This window comes from Glandiceps talaboti, chromosome 10, assembly GCF_964340395.1.
Source record: "Glandiceps talaboti chromosome 10, keGlaTala1.1, whole genome shotgun sequence".
Lineage (NCBI taxonomy): Eukaryota > Metazoa > Hemichordata > Enteropneusta > Spengelidae > Glandiceps > Glandiceps talaboti.
In genome coordinates, this window is record NC_135558.1 from 14,303,818 (window position 1) to 14,321,538 (window position 17,721).

The following is a 17,721-nucleotide window of genomic DNA, read 5'->3' on the forward strand; positions in this document are numbered from 1 at the left end:
AGTCAAACAATCTTCATCACTTACGACGAAAGGGTCAAGTACGTGATCTTTGTCAGCCTGTATTGCATGTGTCTCAAGGTATTCGAGCCTGACTGGACACCAATGACGCAAGAAGCAGTCTCATACGCGTACTGCACCAGTAATCATGCTGCTTACATATACGAAGTCGACAGACATCTCGAAGGTTTGGTGAAGAAGTCCTCCGTGCTAGCAGAACTTAAGGAACGTGTCAATACCATAATCGAGGTGTGTGAGTGGGCAGACGACGACGATCTGAACATGCCGTCCATCAACACAGTCAACATCACTGAAACCAAAATGGATTCGGACATTGTAAAAGAGAGGTTCACGTGCAAGATCTGTTATTCAGACATTGTTTCAGTATTTGGAGAGTGTGGTCATGCTTTTTGTGACAACTGCCACCAAAGACTGTTCCGTGTAGCAGAGTCCGAAAGACAGATGTTAACGTGCCCGGTCTGTAGGTCGTGGTACACTCCTCATAGAATATACACGTAATTGTTGTTCTTGTTCATGTTCAAGACATATGTATTAATAAAATTTATTAATTAGAAACGCTTTGTCTTACTCTTTTGTTTTATAAACAATACTAATGCAATTTTTAAGGGTCATTTTCAAATTGCAAAATTCGGGGTTTTTTAAAAATTTTGACAAAATCTCCCTTACCCCTTCTAAAAAATGATTTTTTTTTCCCGTAGTCCTATGTTAAAAAATTACTTAACTCTCCTTGCTATAGAAGGCATGCGATCACACTAGTCAACAAAAAAAACCACATTGAACAAATTTGGCAAATTGTGTGTCATTGGTGTAGCTTTCGTAAAGTAGGAATGTGTCACATGAATTATGTGAGTTTTAACTGTCACAAAATATTTGTGTCCAATGAAATGTGAGTTTTCACTGGCGCAAAACAATTATGTGTCCAATGAACTACCATGTGACAAGTCATGAATCACCCAACTCCATTTGCATATTGGTGAAAGTGAATTGACATGTGACACACAACACTCTTTGGAGACAAAACGACCAAACATGTAGTTTGTAGTTAATTGTAAATAAAGCTTTATTGCTTTTCAAAACAGCAACTGGAACTTGAATTCACTAAGTAACACAGCATGCCTAGGCACAGTCATCAGACGGTATCTTCTTTTTCTGTCACTACACAGGCATTTGCTGGAATCATATGTAAAAGGAGGAATGTGTTCCAACCCCAAGATGTGATGTGAAAAGCACACTGAGTCACTATAGGACATTGTGTCGAACTCATGATAAGACTCTCTCAGCACAGAAACACGGTGAACCACAAATTGGTACGTGAGCTCTTCTGTGTACAACGCTTCCCCAATGACTAATACTGCCAAGACCTTGTCGTCTTCTTCTTTCGTGTATTTGAACGTCTGCTGGAGTTTCTTGTACAGGACACGACTAAGAGAAGGCAACGGCCAAGTATTTGTTGTCTTGTTCATTTCACAAGAAAAAGAGAAAGGATTTTCGAACAGCCGTCCGTTTTTCGCTAGGACAAAATCCCCATACTCGTTCATAAAGCATTCCAGTTTTATACCTTGAAATGCTAATGTGACCATCATGTCATCCTCTCTTTCATTGTCTATACGCTCAACCATCGATGGTGACGTCATCTCGTTGATCATGTTGTCTAAGTAAGGGATTTGTCCTCCTTCAACATGTTTCGAAATGAGACCAGTATTGTTGGTACCTTCCAATCCTACTGCATGATGGTAAGTGCAAAAAAATGTATTGTGGTATTCTTCCATTCGATCCATTTTCTTGAGCTAAGACATGAACATTGACCTAAGAGTGTCAAATCTTCACATTTATACTGTTGGTAGAAGAAAACTATGACGTCACGTAACTTGGCTAGCCAAGTTACGTGACGTCAAGCACCATTGAATGTTAAACTCGTACTGTACAAAAATCATGACGTTGAATCTTGTACAAAAATGACGTACTTCTCTTGTCGTGGATGAATCGTGACGTCACTATTTACCTTTGGTCACGTCAGGGGTCTATAAATGGAGGCAGATTGAAGGTGGCTGGTCATTCTGACAAACATGGCCAACAGAAGTGAATTAGAAAAAGTGTTCTGCTCATTCCACAGTGATGACTTTAATGATGAAATGTGGAAGCTTCCATCGCAGCAGACCAGACATTTGGTGGGAAAAGACATCCATTTTCTCGATGTAATGCAAAGAGATCTACCAAAAGGCACAATGTTGACTGATTGGCAAGAAGCTACATCTCTTGGTGAGGTTGTCGTTACTCCTGCATTCTCTGGTATTGTCATTGATTGTCTGATGAATGCAGATGGAGACTTTGTCGTGTCCTGTGATGGCAAATACTGCAGAAATCCATTTTCCTTGAAATGTCCAAAAAACGAGACGTCCGAGACTTGGCACTGGCCTCATTTAACTAAGTACATCTACTCTGCAATGAAACAGCGCTTCTTAACACGTGCTCCTGCTGATAAAACGCTGGCTGCCATTGTCCTGACTGGAGAAGTTGTATTCGACCATGGGTCGCATTACAGTTTCGTTGTCCATAGATTGTCAGAATGCTACACTGACACATTCTACATGCTGTCGTATTTCGAATCCGTGTACTACTGCACTAACATCATGGGGCTGGATCACATACAAGCCCTGTCATTTGACATATGTCAAAAACTCGACCAACCTTTCTACTCTTCCAAGGTCAAAGGACAGAGATTCATGATAGCACCTAAGAACGAACTTTTTCTGCGAGATGCTTATTTCAAAGAACTTACCCAGTCTGCTTTCAAGAAGACTAATGAGACGATTGCACGAATCAGTGGTATTGCTTGGCAGAACATCAAAGATGAAATTGTGGATGCCATTGCGAGTTTCATGGTCAAATGTGGTGCGCCAGAAAACGTGGATGAGTTTACTACCATTCTGTCTCAGCTGGTCTTGGCAGACGTCCACTCGTCCTACCTCAACAAGGAAGACAAATCATTCTGTTCCGACTCCCATGCAGTAGTAGAAGACGAAATGGTAGAGATCATAAGGTGCCATCCATCGGTTACTCGTGCAGTGGACTCCATCTTCTTCCCCAACAGACTGGGTGATGCGTCATGTGACACAGACTCTGGATTTGAAGATGGGAAAAGTGAAACGTGCTCTGGTGACTGCAGAGAATGCATAAGAATGCAGGAAGTGGACTAAGCTGTAATGAACTGAACACATTGTTGACATTTGTTTTGCTGTTTTAGCTGTTGCTGTTGATATGCTTGTTGATGTTTTTGTTAACAAATAAATTTGGTACTTTAAAACCTTTTGGTTTAGTGCCTTGCTGATGTTTGTGTTTGAATGACATACGAGTGGAATCTCATGCATGTTGTGTTTTAAATAATTGTCCCTTGAATGTTACATCCTATTACCCTAAAGTATGAATGTGTCCAATACCCAACTCCTCACGTGATCAGAGTATTCAATAAAAACCCAAATAAACCATTCGCCAATTGATAATCCCACGAAAATGTTTCACAAGCCTCATTTGCATGCACAAGAGAATGCGTGTCAAGTGAAGTGATGTGTTGTCACAAAACAATTCTGTGTCCAATGAATTGTGGGAGATTTATAAGGGTCAATTTAAACATGCAAAAATGTGGGGTTTTTAAAAAATCTACACACCCACCCACTAGCGACTTAAAAACATTTTGAAAAAAAAGTGTACACACACGTGTTAAAGAAAACTGTCAAATCCTAATTTGCATATATGTCATGTGACCATACGCCAATTGATAATCCCACGAAAATGTTTCAGAAGCCTCATTTGCATGCACAAGAGAATGCGTGTCAAGTGAAGTGATGTGTTGTCACAAAACAATTCTGTGTCCAATGAATTGTGGGAGATTTATAAGGGTCAATTTAAACATGCAAAAATGTGGGGTTTTTAAAAAATCTACACACCCACCCACTAGCGACTTAAAAAAATTTTGAAAAAAAAGTGTACACACACGTGTTTAAGAAAACTGTCAAATTCTAATTTGCATATATGTCATGTGACCATACGCCAATTGATAATCCCACGAAAATGTTTCAGAAGCCTCATTTGCATGCACAAGAGAATGCGTGTCAAGTGAAGTGATGTGTTGTCACAAAACAATTCTGTGTCCAATGAATTGTGGGAGATTTATAAGGGTCAATTTAAACATGCAAAAATGTGGGGTTTTTAAAAAATCTACACACCCACCCACTAGTTACTTAAAAAAATTTTGAAAAAAAAGTGTACACACACGTGTTTAAGAAAACTGTCAAATTCTAATTTGCATATATGTCATGTGACCATACGCCAATTGATAATCCCACGAAAATGTTTCAGAAGCCTCATTTGCATGCACAAGAGAATGCGTGTCAAGTGAAGTGATGTGTTGTCACAAAACAATTCTGTGTCCAATGAATTGTGGGAGATTTATAAGGGTCAATTTAAACATGCAAAAATGTGGGGTTTTTAAAAAATCTACACACCCACCCACTAGCGACTTAAAAAAATTTTGAAAAAAAAGTGTACACACACGTGTTAAAGAAAACTGTCAAATTCTAATTTGCATATATGTCATGTGACCATACGCCAATTGATAATCCCACGAAAATGTTTCAGAAGCCTCATTTGCATGCACAAGAGAATGCGTGTCAAGTGAAGTGATGTGTTGTCACAAAACAATTCTGTGTCCAATGAATTGTGGGAGATTTATAAGGGTCAATTTAAACATGCAAAAATGTGGGGTTTTTAAAAAATCTACACACCCACCCACTAGCGACTTAAAAAAATTTTGAAAAAAAAGTGTACACACACGTGTTAAAGAAAACTGTCAAATTCTAATTTGCATATATGTCATGTGACCATACGCCAATTTATAATCCCACGAAAATGTTTCAGAAGCCTCATTTGCATGCACAAGAGAATGCGTGTCAAGTGAAGTGATGTGTTGTCACAAAACAATTCTGTGTCCAATGAATTGTGGGAGATTTATAAGGGTCAATTTAAACATGCAAAAATGTGGGGTTTTTAAAAAATCTACACACCCACCCACTAGCGACTTAAAAAAATTTTGAAAAAAAAGTGTACACACACGTGTTTAAGAAAACTGTCAAATTCTAATTTGCATATATGTCATGTGATCAAAAATCCTGAGTACACCAAGATAGAATCAATTTGACAAATTGTGCATTAGTGATGTGTCACATGAATCGTTGGAGTTTTTTACTTCACAAAACAAAAATGAATTATGGGAGTTTTCACTGTCACAAAAGAAGTATGTATCCAGTGAACTACCATGAGTCACCCAACCCCCATTTGCATACTGGTGAAGGTGAATTGACATGTGATTTTCACTCTTTGAATACAACTCTTTCCAAAAATGAACAAATATGTAGAGGTTTTAGTTAATTGTAAATAACGCTTTATTGCTAAAAAAAAACACCAACGACAGCATATTTTTTTTTTCAAGACAACATACCTAGGCACTGTCATCAAACTACATAGGCACATTATAAGTAAAAGGAGGAACGTGTTCCAACCCCAAGATGTGATGTGAAAAGTCTTCCCCTTCATTGTCCATACACTCAACCATCGATGGTGACGTCATCTCTTTGATCATGTGTTTGTCCTCCTTCAACATGTTTGGAACTTTCCAATCTTGCTGTTCGTACACGAAATCTCTGACGTCACATAACTGGGCCAGCCTGCCTGCATGACGTCAAGCACCATTGAATGACATTGTATTGTACAAAAATCATGACGTTGAATCTTTTACAAAAAATGACGTACTTCTCTTGTCGTGGATGAATCGTGACGTCACTATTTACCTTTGGTCACGTCAGGGGTCTATAAATGGAGGCAGATTGAAGGTGGCTGGTCATTCTGACAAACATGGCCAACAGAAGTGAATTAGAAAAAGTGTTCTGCTCATTCCACAGTGATGACTTTAATGATGAAATGTGGAAGCTTCCATCGCAGCAGACCAGACATTTGGTGGGGAAAGACATCCATTTTCTCGACGTAATGCAAAGAGATCTACCAAAAGGCACAATGTTGACTGATTGGCAAGAAGATACATCTCTTGGTGAGGTTGTCGTTACTCCTGCATTCTCTGGTATTGTCATTGATTGTCTGATGAATGCAGATGGAGACTTTGTCGTGTCCTGTGATGGCAAATACTACAGAAATCCATTTTCCTTGAAATGTCCAAAAAACGAGACGTCCGAGACTTGGTACTGGCCTCATTTAACTAAGTACATCTACTCTGCAATGAAACAGCGCTTCTTAACACGTGCTCCTGCTGATAAAACGCTGGCTGCCATTGTCCTGACTGGAGAAGTTGTATTCGACCATGGGTCGCATTACAGTTTCGTTGTCCATAGATTGTCAGAATGCTACACTGACACTTTCTACATGCTGTCGTATTTCGAATCCGTGTACTACTGCACTAACATCATGGGGCTGGATCACATACAAGCCCTGTCATTTGACATATGTCAAAAACTCGACCAACCTTTCTACTCTTCCAAGGTCAAAGGACAGAGATTCATGATAGCACCTAAGAACGAACTTTTTCTGCGAGATGCTTATTTCAAAGAACTTACCCAGTCTGCTTTCAAGAAGACTAATGAGACGATTGCACGAATCAGTGGTATTGCTTGGCAGAACATCAAAGATGAAATTGTGGATGCCATTGCAAGTTTCATGGTCAAATGTGGTGCTCCAGAAAACGTGGATGAGTTTACTACCATTCTGTCTCAGCTGGTCTTGGCAGACGTCCATTCGTCCTACCTCAATGAGGAAGACAAATCATTCTGTTCCGACTCCCATGCAGTAGTAGAAGACGAAATGGTGGAGATCATAAGGCGCCATCCATCGGTTACTCGTGCAGTGGACTCCATCTTCTTCCCCAACAGACTGGGTTATGCGTCACGTGACACAGACTTTAGATTTGAAGATGGGAAAAGTGAATCGTGCTCTGGTGACTGCAGGGAATACATAAGAATGCAGGAAGTGGACTAAGCTGTAATGAACTGAACACATTGTTGACATTTGTTTTGCTGTTTTAGCTGTTGTTGTTGATATGCTTGTTGATGTTTTTGTTAACAAATAAATTTGGTCCTCAAAAAATTATTGTTTTGTGCCTTGCTGATGTATGTACGAGTGGAATCTCATGCATGTTGTGTCGTCAGGCTTTTTTGTATGGGTCGTCAGAATGTTTCTGTGTACTGCTCCTTATGCATTCCTATATCAATGCATGTCAGACTTTTGTGTGTGTGACGTCAGAGTTTTCTGTGTAGCATTTGAGTGACGTTGAGTTCCAAGTACATAAAAGCATTGTATTGCACTACATTGCACCGTCTGCACCATGATGCGAACACGCTCAAAGACAATCAACGCCAGGAAGCTGAGCATTGCAAACTGTCGACGCACGTATCCACGATGTGTCATGACAACTACGAAGACTAACACCATAGTCAAAACGCTGTACACGAGACGTATCATTCCTGGCATCGACACGAAGACGTGGACGATCGACAGCCCATCTGGACCCGTGAACAGCGAGATGGAGTACGTCCGTGACCGTATCAAGAAAGGTGTACCGTCATCTGTATTGAAAGACGGTGTCCTCGCCTTCATGTTAAACCACTGGCTGAGGAAAATACCAATTTGCTTCCGATACGGCATACAGCGTCCAAAGTCAGTGGACAGATTTCACACTTTCGTCGAGAAAGTTCTGAACGTACCGTTCCTGTGGTTTGTTGCTGCAGAAATCGTGATGGACAAACCCATGGGTAAAGGAGTGTATCGACGAAGGCAGACGAGAATCTACGTCAAAAACGCAAAGCGCCTGTACGCCAGTCAGCTCCAAACCCGTTCCGATGCTAGGATACCACTACGTACGCTCCTTGGATCAAGAAACGCTACCCTTGTACATTCCGATTTAACTGATGCAGAGAATGCAGCCATACTCGATGTTTACGTAAACGTGTTCCGAGAAGAACACTTTCGTCTGCTTGGCGTCACCACACCGCCCGTAACAACAACAGGCAGCGATTGTGAGGTAACTGTGAGAGAGTTCTTCGTACCGTTGGCAGAGGACGAAAAAGATGTTGACAACACACTGATGGAGAAGATTTCAAGTCACCTTGTGTGTAACCCGTTGAGTGGAGACAATATATCGTACTTGTTATTTGATGCCACACGTTGATATTGTACACAGACATGCATTCACTCACTCCTACATACATGATTTAATGCCTACAGAGATACACACAACACATGCCTACTTGACAATGTATATATTATTGAAAAATGTATTTATTGTTACTTAAAAAAAGAAAAATAAAAAAAAAGACTAGTTCCAAGTATGTAAAAATATTGAATTGCATTGCACTCGTCAATCAATTCCAGGAAGCTGTTGAAGTTTAATGCATGTCAGACTTTTTTGTGTGTGACGTCAGAGTTTTCTGTTTAGCATTGAGTGACGTTGAGTTCCAAGTACATAAAAACATTGTATTGCACTACATTGCACCGTCTGCACCATGATGCGAACACGCTCGAAGACAATCAACGCCAGGAAGCTGAGCATTGCAAACTGTCGACGCACGTATCCACGATGTGTCATGACAACTACGAAGACTAACACCATAGTCAAAACGCTGTACACGAGACGTATCATTCCTGGCATCGACACGAAGACGTGGACGATCGACAGCCCATCTGGACCCGTGAACAGCGAGATGGAGTACGTCCGTGACCGTATCAAGAAAGGTGTACCGTCATCTGTATTGAAAGACGGTGTCCTCGCCTTCATGTTAAACCACTGGCTGAGGAAAATACCAATTTGCTTCCGATACGGCATACAGCGTCCAAAGTCAGTGGACAGATTTCACACTTTCGTCGAGAAAGTTCTGAACGTACCGTTCCTGTGGTTTGTTGCTGCAGAAATCGTGATGGACAAACCCATGGGTAAAGGAGTGTATCGACGAAGGCAGACGAGAATCTACGTCAAAAACGCAAAGCGCCTGTACGCCAGTCAGCTCCAAACCCGTTCCGATGCTAGGATACCACTACGTACGCTCCTTGGATCAAGAAACGCTACCCTTGTACATTCCGATTTAACTGATGCAGAGAATGCAGCCATACTCGATGTTTACGTAAACGTGTTCCGAGAAGAACACTTTCGTCTGCTTGGCGTCACCACACCGCCCGTAACAACAACAGGCAGCGATTGTGAGGTAACTGTGAGAGAGTTCTTCGTACCGTTGGCAGAGGACGAAAAAGATGTTGACAACACACTGATGGAGAAGATTTCAAGTCACCTTGTGTGTAACCCGTTGAGTGGAGACAATATATCGTACTTGTTATTTGATGCCACACGTTGATATTGTACACAGACATGCATTCACTCACTCCTACATACATGATTTAATGCCTACAGAGATACACACAACACATGCCTACTTGACAATGTATATATTATTGAAAAATGTATTTATTGTTACTTAAAAAAAGAAAAATAAAAAAAAAGACTAGTTCCAAGTATGTAAAAATATTGAATTGCATTGCACTCGTCAATCAATTCCAGGAAGCTGTTGAAGTTTAATGCATGTCAGACTTTTTTGTGTGTGACGTCAGAGTTTTCTGTTTAGCATTGAGTGACGTTGAGTTCCAAGTACATAAAAACATTGTATTGCACTACATTGCACCGTCTGCACCATGATGCGAACACGCTCGAAGACAATCAACGCCAGGAAGCTGAGCATTGCAAACTGTCGACGCACGTATCCACGATGTGTCATGACAACTACGAAGACTAACACCATAGTCAAAACGCTGTACACGAGACGTATCATTCCTGGCATCGACACGAAGACGTGGACGATCGACAGCCCTTGCGAACCCGTGAACAGTGACATGGAATACGTCCGTGACCGTATCAAGAACAGTGTTCAGTTATATGTATTGAAAGACGGTGTTTTAGCCTTCAGGTTAAACTACTGGCTGAGGAAAATACCCATCTGCTTCCGATATGACATGCAACGTCCAAAGTCAGTGGACACATTTCACACTTTCGTCGACAAGTTTCTGAACGTACCGTACCTGTGGTTTGTTGCTGCTGAAATCGTGATGGACAAACCCGATGGTGAAGGCATGTGTCAACAAAGGCAGACGAGAATCTACGTCAAAAACGCAAAGCGATTTATTGTGAAACTGCTCCAAACACGTTCCGATGCTTTGATACCACTACGTACGCTCCTCGGATCAAGAGAAGGTACGCTTGTACATTCAGATTTAAGCAATGCAGAGAATGCAGCCATACTCGATGTTTACGTAAACGTGTTCCGAGAAGAATACTTTCGTCTGCTTGGCGTCACCACACCACCCGTAACAACAACTGCCAGCGAATGTGAGGTAACTGTGCGCGAGTTCTTCGTACCTTTGTCAGAGGAAGAAAAATTTGTCGACTACACACTGATGGAGAAGATTTCAAATGACCTTGCGTGTACCCCGTTGAACGGAGAAGATGTTTCGTACTTGTTATTTGATGCTGCATGTTGATGTTGTACACAGATGTGCATTCACTCACTCGTACACGCATGCATACATGTTTACAGACAAGTGTCAACATGACTATATTGTTGAAAATGCCTTTATTTATTTTACTTTTTAAAAAAAAAGACAAAAACAAGACAAAAAAAATAACCTGATAATTTAGAAATCAGAATACGACAATGGTGTAAAGTCAATGCGATGAACATTATCCTGTTGGTGTTCCCAATGTAATTTGTTCATGGCAGCATTTAGTTTCAAACCATTGTAGTTCAGTTTGATACCGGTTTCTTTCACTACAAGTTGATACGGTATCATGTAGTCTTTATGAAAATCAATAAAATCAAACGAAAATGTCTCCAAGTAATCTTGTAGTGTGACTATGCTTTCTTTTGTTGGGTCCATGCAGTGAACATTGACAGTGTGAGTGCGACACAGTATGCATGGGTGACAACCAAACTGTTGAGTTTGCAAGGCCATGTCATTTTCACTTTCGTTTCCAACGATCAGTTTCTTGAGGGCGTCTGCATTCAAACACTCGGCCAAAACGGGACTCTCCTTGCAGTCACATTCATGTCTGATGTAACGACTCAGACACATTTCCCCATTGGAACACGGTCGTAGCACAAAGGTACCGAACTGCCTTGGCTCGAACCCATTGTGATTGACTACTTCCAATGTCCAAACGTCTGGTTGCAAAACCTCATTGGGTATGGTGCTTATCTTCTCTAACAGAGCCTCACAGCTCAAAAGTTTAGCTGTCAGTTTGCGTTGAACAGTCCTACACTGGGACTGGTCGTCTGCCTCCTGTTTAACATTCAAAACGAATTGTTCAAACATGTTAGCATCACACATAGATATGTCGATGGAAGCCTTTCGATTACTGGCTACTCTCTTCCTGAAACGGGTACCCGAACTTTTGCTCGAAGCACAACATGTGTCCTGTACTTCCACGACACTGTGGTCTGTTCTGCGCAATATGCGTTTTCTACAAATAGCATTTTGAAAGACCATGTCTTCGTCTGATGACAGGTAATCACTTTCACTGTCACTGTCTGCATTGCTATTTGCTTTCAGGAGTAAGGGTGGTTGTTCACTTTGGGGGGATTGCTTCGCTTTGTTTTCACAACACATTTGAAACAGTTCAGGTATTGTGCTTTGTCTGAAAGACATTTTTGAAGTGATACTGTGTTACTGTTGAGACTGACTTTTTATAGCATTCGTGACGTGAGTCCATGCCTGTTTCAAAATTGTTCCCACGTACGTGACTACTGCTAAGATGTCGTCATGCGTTCCAGGCACTAACAGAAGTATACAGATAACAAGAGCAATCATTAGAATTGAGATAACAGTACACGACACACAAGCCATTTTTTTTTGCATACATAAATGTTTTTGTTCTTATGTCTCTCACAAATACAAATGTTTTACACTTTTAACAGATGGCAACAACATTTAAAAGGTAGTCCTTTTGCTCATATCATGGCAAAGTACGTACTACTACACAGTATGTGACACTTCCTACAAATCATTGGAAAGAAAGGACGCCCTCTGTGGCAATATTTCTTCCCCTGCCGTTTTCATCGAAAACCTAGCAAGGGAGAACTGCTTTCTATGTTGTAGTGTAAGGACAAATATACATCCCAGTACATAGTACAAAATGGCAGATAAAGATAACCAACCCATTGCACATGTGGCATGTGAAAAGACCCTTGAAATTATAATACTAGTATATCACATATGTCGTTAATGTTATGGCAATTAATGGTGATGTTTTTGAATAATTTGTCGAATTTATTCAATCCTACGTCGAGGTCGTTTTAGGGAAAAAAATGACTATGTCCCCCAAACCGGATTCGAACCGGTGACCTATGGATATCGGTTATGTCTACAGTCCACCGCTCTGACAACTGAGCTACTGGGGGAAGTCTTCACACACAGACACACGGTGTGGCAATATACAAAAAGGAGTGTGTGTGTGTGTGTAAAATGCGTGTGACACAATTCTCGATTTGTGTGGACACGAAGACCACTGACATTTTTTTATTAATAATTTCACAAGACGAATGATATTAAATATACAAACACTGTATCTTATTATTGTCCTATATGTGAACGTTCTCTTCCCATGCTCCAAAAGGTTCAACTCTATGTACACCCCACTTTGACATTCTTTGTGTTTGATCTCCATACTTTTTCACTGGAGTGATGGTCATTTCTTTTAAATCAATGACAAGGTTATATTCTCTGAAGAAGACCGCGGTGCTTACAAGTACTTCGTCTCCACAGTAGAGTATAACTTTCGTCCCTCTTGCACACACTTTTCCTGTCAGTGGCACAGTTTTGTTTTTTTTACGACACGAAGTGACGTGTGTGTTACCTTTACACCTAAACACACATGGACTCTTTATCCTGTCGAAAAAGGACATTGTCACACGCACATCTTTACTTTTCATAACCACGTTGTGCCAAGCCATACTTTCGCCTGTCTGAAGGCGATATATTGGTATTTGCACTTGCATTAGACATGTGTTGCTGCACGTATCTACCTCGCCTTTGGTGAAGTACATTTTCCCCAGGAAAATTACACCAAAAGAAAACAAGTAAAACATAGAGGGAAAATAATCACCTTCTTCAATCGGTGGATAATCGAAAGCGTGGAGTGTGGCAAACGTTAAAGGCATGCCGTCCGCCTTAGTGATCACATGATCGACATTCTTGTACGACGAGTTAATGTTAGCTGTTTGCACGTAAGTTTTACGTGCAAGAGCATCTGAAGCATAAACAATGTTAAGATCATAGCGATCGTGACCTGGCATGAAACATACCGTCGATGACGGTTTGATGACATGCGATGGAATATCTGACATTAAGTATGCTTTTGAACGCACGCCCGAAGTGTCGTAGTGTTTGATTTTCCACTCTCCATCTTTGTGAACAATGTAGAGCATCTCTACCTCTTCTACCTGGACAAAGATGAAAACAAATTCTTCATAGATGTGTACATTCAAAGGCATGTCGCTATACATAATATAGTAGTGACGAGGTATTTCGAGCAGCGATTCCCACATCCATGAATCCCATCTTAGCAAAGAGTCCAAATTACCACTCCACAAATATAATGAATTTGGGTTTGACGGTGATCTATAGACATAGAAAATGCGTTTTCCACTGTCGTTGAATTTTAGGTTGTAGTGTCTATACATGACGAGTTTTTTAGACCTGTCATGTTGAACAGATTGCGGTAATCTTATGTAATTGAGTATGTCAGCGTAGTAGTCAAACACAAGGATCGACGGTGAATTACATTGTTCTTGTATTCCAACGAAATAGAATGCTCGGTCTATTGGTCTACAGTGTGTCTTTTTTACTGCTTTTTTAGTTTCTTGCACAAAGTCCCTCAAAACCGTTTCTATGAGTTGATCTCGCAAGTTTGATTTCTCCATGTTGCGTATATTGTCTAAAAACAACTGCACGGACGGAGACAGGTTTTGACACAATGTCAAACCACCTTTTATGAGTAAGGGTCTCATCATGTCACAGACTGTGTCAAAAATCATCGTATTGACATATTCGTCAAATGTGTTCAAGTGCAAGAACAATTTGCTTATGGTAATAATTTCATCCGCCATAGTGCTTCCATTCCTTTGCCACCATATCTGAACTAAATTGAACACGTCTATGTCACAACCTCTGAAACATTTCTTTGTATGCACGAATCTGGATAATACGCTCAGGTCCCAGAGCTGAAATAAAACGAAATCATCTTCAGTGAAGTCCTTTTTCATGTAGATTTTTATCAAACCAGCAACAGTGTCTGCCAAATCACTGTGCGTTTCTGATAGACCTCGCGTGCATATAACGGCGAAGTAGTCGGTCATTGTTTGGAGGTCAGTGCGAGATCTAGAGGTGAAACAGTAGCGATCTCTCTTCCTGAAGTGTTCTTCAATATCTCTTTGGAGGTGAGCAATCCAGTTTTTCATACATAGAAAATCTGCAGCCAATGTGATGTCTGCCAGATTGTCTTTTTCGATAATAAACTTACGTCTTTTCTTTCCACTCTGGTAATAGGTGTAGGAACTGAACGTTTTCGTCTGAACGTACAACAAGAACAAATGCATGTACTGAATATCAAAGTGTAACTTTTTGACGTGGTTATCCAAATATACAGTGTCTTGTAGTAACGAGTAAAACCGTATCAAACAATCCAACCACGGTACTTCTTCTTTCATCGTCACAGGTGTGACGTAATATTTGTTGCCTTGTAGGCGAAGGCATATCGTCCTGTCTTCATCTGATGACAGGTAATCACTGTCTGCATTGCTGTTTGCTTTCAGGAGCAAGGGTGGTTGCTTCCCTTTGTTTTCACAATACATTTGAAACAGTTCAGGTGTTGTGCTTTGTCTGAGAGACATTTTTGAAATGATACTGTGTTAGTGTTGAGACTGACTTTTTATATCATTCGTGACGTGAGTCCATGCCTGTTTCGAAATTGTTCCCACATACGTTCCAGGCACTAACAGAAGTATACAGATAACAATACACGACAATGTACGTAGTACAAAATGGCAGATAAAAGATAAACAACCCATTGCACATGTGGCATATAAATTTTGTCACAAAACTACTACATGTATAATCATAGGTTATCGTAGCATATCGGATATTGAACTCTAGGTGGCGTTTTTTTTTTTAAACTTTAAAAAGTCTTTTGAATTTTATTTTAACACAGTATATTAGAAGGAAGCCCTGGTTAACATCACATTCACGTGTCCTTAATCCTATCTTATAGCAATTGTTTTGCGACATTTAAATCTCCCATAATTCATTGAACATGTTCCCTTTTTACGACAGTTTTGTGAACTAAAGAAGTCCAATGATATGTTCTTTGAATAGCAAAGTCTAAATGGTGATGTTTTTTGAATAAAATGACATATAATTTGTCGAATTTATTCAATCTTAAGTTGGTTTATTTGTTGGTGTTCTTTACTTGTGTGAACACGTGACTTGTATGCAAATGCAGAGTTGGGAATGTTTTTAACATGGCACTGCATTTTTTTTTTCATTTTTTTTTTCACTGGACACAGAAAGTTTTTTGGAAATCTTTAAAAACCCCCGATTTTGACATCTTGAAAAAGACCCTTGAAATTAACATAGCAGTACCCTGTTACGTTAGTATAATATCACATATGTCGTTAATCTTATGTTATGGCAATTAATGGTAATGGTTTTGAATAAATTGACATTTAATTTGTCGAATTTATTCAATCTTAAGTTGGTTTATTTGTTGGTGTTCTTTACTTGTGTGAACACGTGACTTGTATGCAAATGCAGAGTTGGGAATGTTTTTAACATGGCACTGCATTTTTTTTTTCATTTTTTTTTTCACTGGACACAGAAAGTTTTTTGGAAATCTTTAAAAACCCCCGATTTTGACATCTTGAAAAAGACCCTTGAAATTAACATAGCAGTACCCTGTTACGTTAGTATAATATCACATATGTCGTTAATCTTATGTTATGGCAATTAATGGTAATGGTTTTGAATAAATTGACATTTAATTTGTCGAATTTATTCAATCTTAAGTTGGTTTATTTGTTGGTGTTCTTTACTAGTGTGAACACGTGACTTGTATGCAAATGCCGAGTTGGGAATGTTTTTAACATGGCACTGCATTTTTTTTTTCATTTTTTTTTTCACTGGACACAGAAAGTTTTTTGGAAATCTTTAAAAACCCCCGATTTTGACATCTTGAAAAAGACCCTTGAAATTAACATAGCAGTACCCTGTTACGTTAGTATAATATCACATATGTCGTTAATCTTATGTTATGGCAATTAATGGTAATGGTTTTGAATAAATTGACATTTATTTTGTCGAATTTATTCAATCTTAAGTTGGTTTATTTGTTGGTGTTCTTTACTAGTGTGAACACGTGACTTGTATGCAAATGCCGAGTTGGGAATGTTTTTAACATGGCACTGCATTTTTTTTTTCATTTTTTTTTTCACTGGACACAGAAAGTTTTTTGGAAATCTTTAAAAAACCCCGATTTTGACATCTTGAAAAAGACCCTTTAAAATACGCCACCCAGGGACCCACTACATCACTGTGGCATACTATGTATACATATTTATCTTACGGTTGGTGTTTTGAGACGAAACAAAAATTAAAAGTAGAGAGTTTCTTTGTTTCTTTGTTTTATTAACAATAAAGCTTTAATTACAACTAAAACAAATACATATTTCATACTATCTCTAGAAAGTTTGCGAAAGTGCTGTGTAGACTGGGTCATCCAGGTAAAGTGAACATGATTGCTGTGTGTCACATTTCAACTCTGTCAATTCCTTGTGAAGTGCTTCGCTTTTGTCTTTGTGGGACTGTAATTCATCCATAAGAGACTTGATTTTGTCTCTGAGAAGATTTGCCATTTGGCTACTACGACAATGTGTCATGTGGAAATCGTGAACAATGCTGACGAGAGGATAACCTTGTGAAGTTTTGGCTATTGCCATGATCTCGGAAAGACTTTCTTTGTTGGCTGCAGTGAGTGGTTTAGACATTTTCTGAATAAGGCAGTTTTTCAGAAAGGCTAATTCTTGGTCACTGGCCACCATTCTGTCTTGTGAAGCGTGTGGTGAGGTCATATCAGGTGATTTTTTTCTCTTTCTCTTACATGCAGAGGACACAGTGTCAATATTGAACAAGTCGTTGGCACACCAGGCACCAGGCAGACACTTTGCCAAGGCAGTTATCATGTAGGCGATTACGGAGTTTCCATATGTATCATACTGGTCAGCCTTTGTTTTTTTCTGGTCTGCGTGTGACTTTGTAAGGAACCTTGTTTTGAATGTAGCTACCGTGTTGTTATCTATGTCTGATGGAGAACAGAACACTGTAGGTGCTGCAAAACGCCTCTTCCATTTGTTGTTGATAAATCGGACAGAAAAATGATTCGGCGCTACTTTGTTCTGGTAAGACAGCTGCAGGATGTTGCATTTTGGTAAGCATGTGTTGGCCATCTCGAAAGCAAACTTTTCTCTCTCGAGGAGTTTGTATATCTTGAACCAGTAGACCAGTCCAGTGTACCTTCTACCATTATGATTCAATAGGTACATCTTGCTGTTGTCT

At 39.8% G+C, this 17,721-nt stretch overlaps 1 non-coding gene across 1 annotated transcript; it reads right to left on the minus strand.

Moving 5' to 3' along the window:
• Nucleotides 1–12,431: 12,431 nt before the first annotated feature.
• Nucleotides 12,432–12,515, minus strand: Trnay-gua (transfer RNA tyrosine (anticodon GUA)). The gene is given in 2 exon segments: nt 12,432–12,467; nt 12,479–12,515. It is a non-coding gene; the product is annotated as a tRNA-Tyr (tRNA).
• Nucleotides 12,516–17,721: the final 5,206 nt, after the last annotated feature.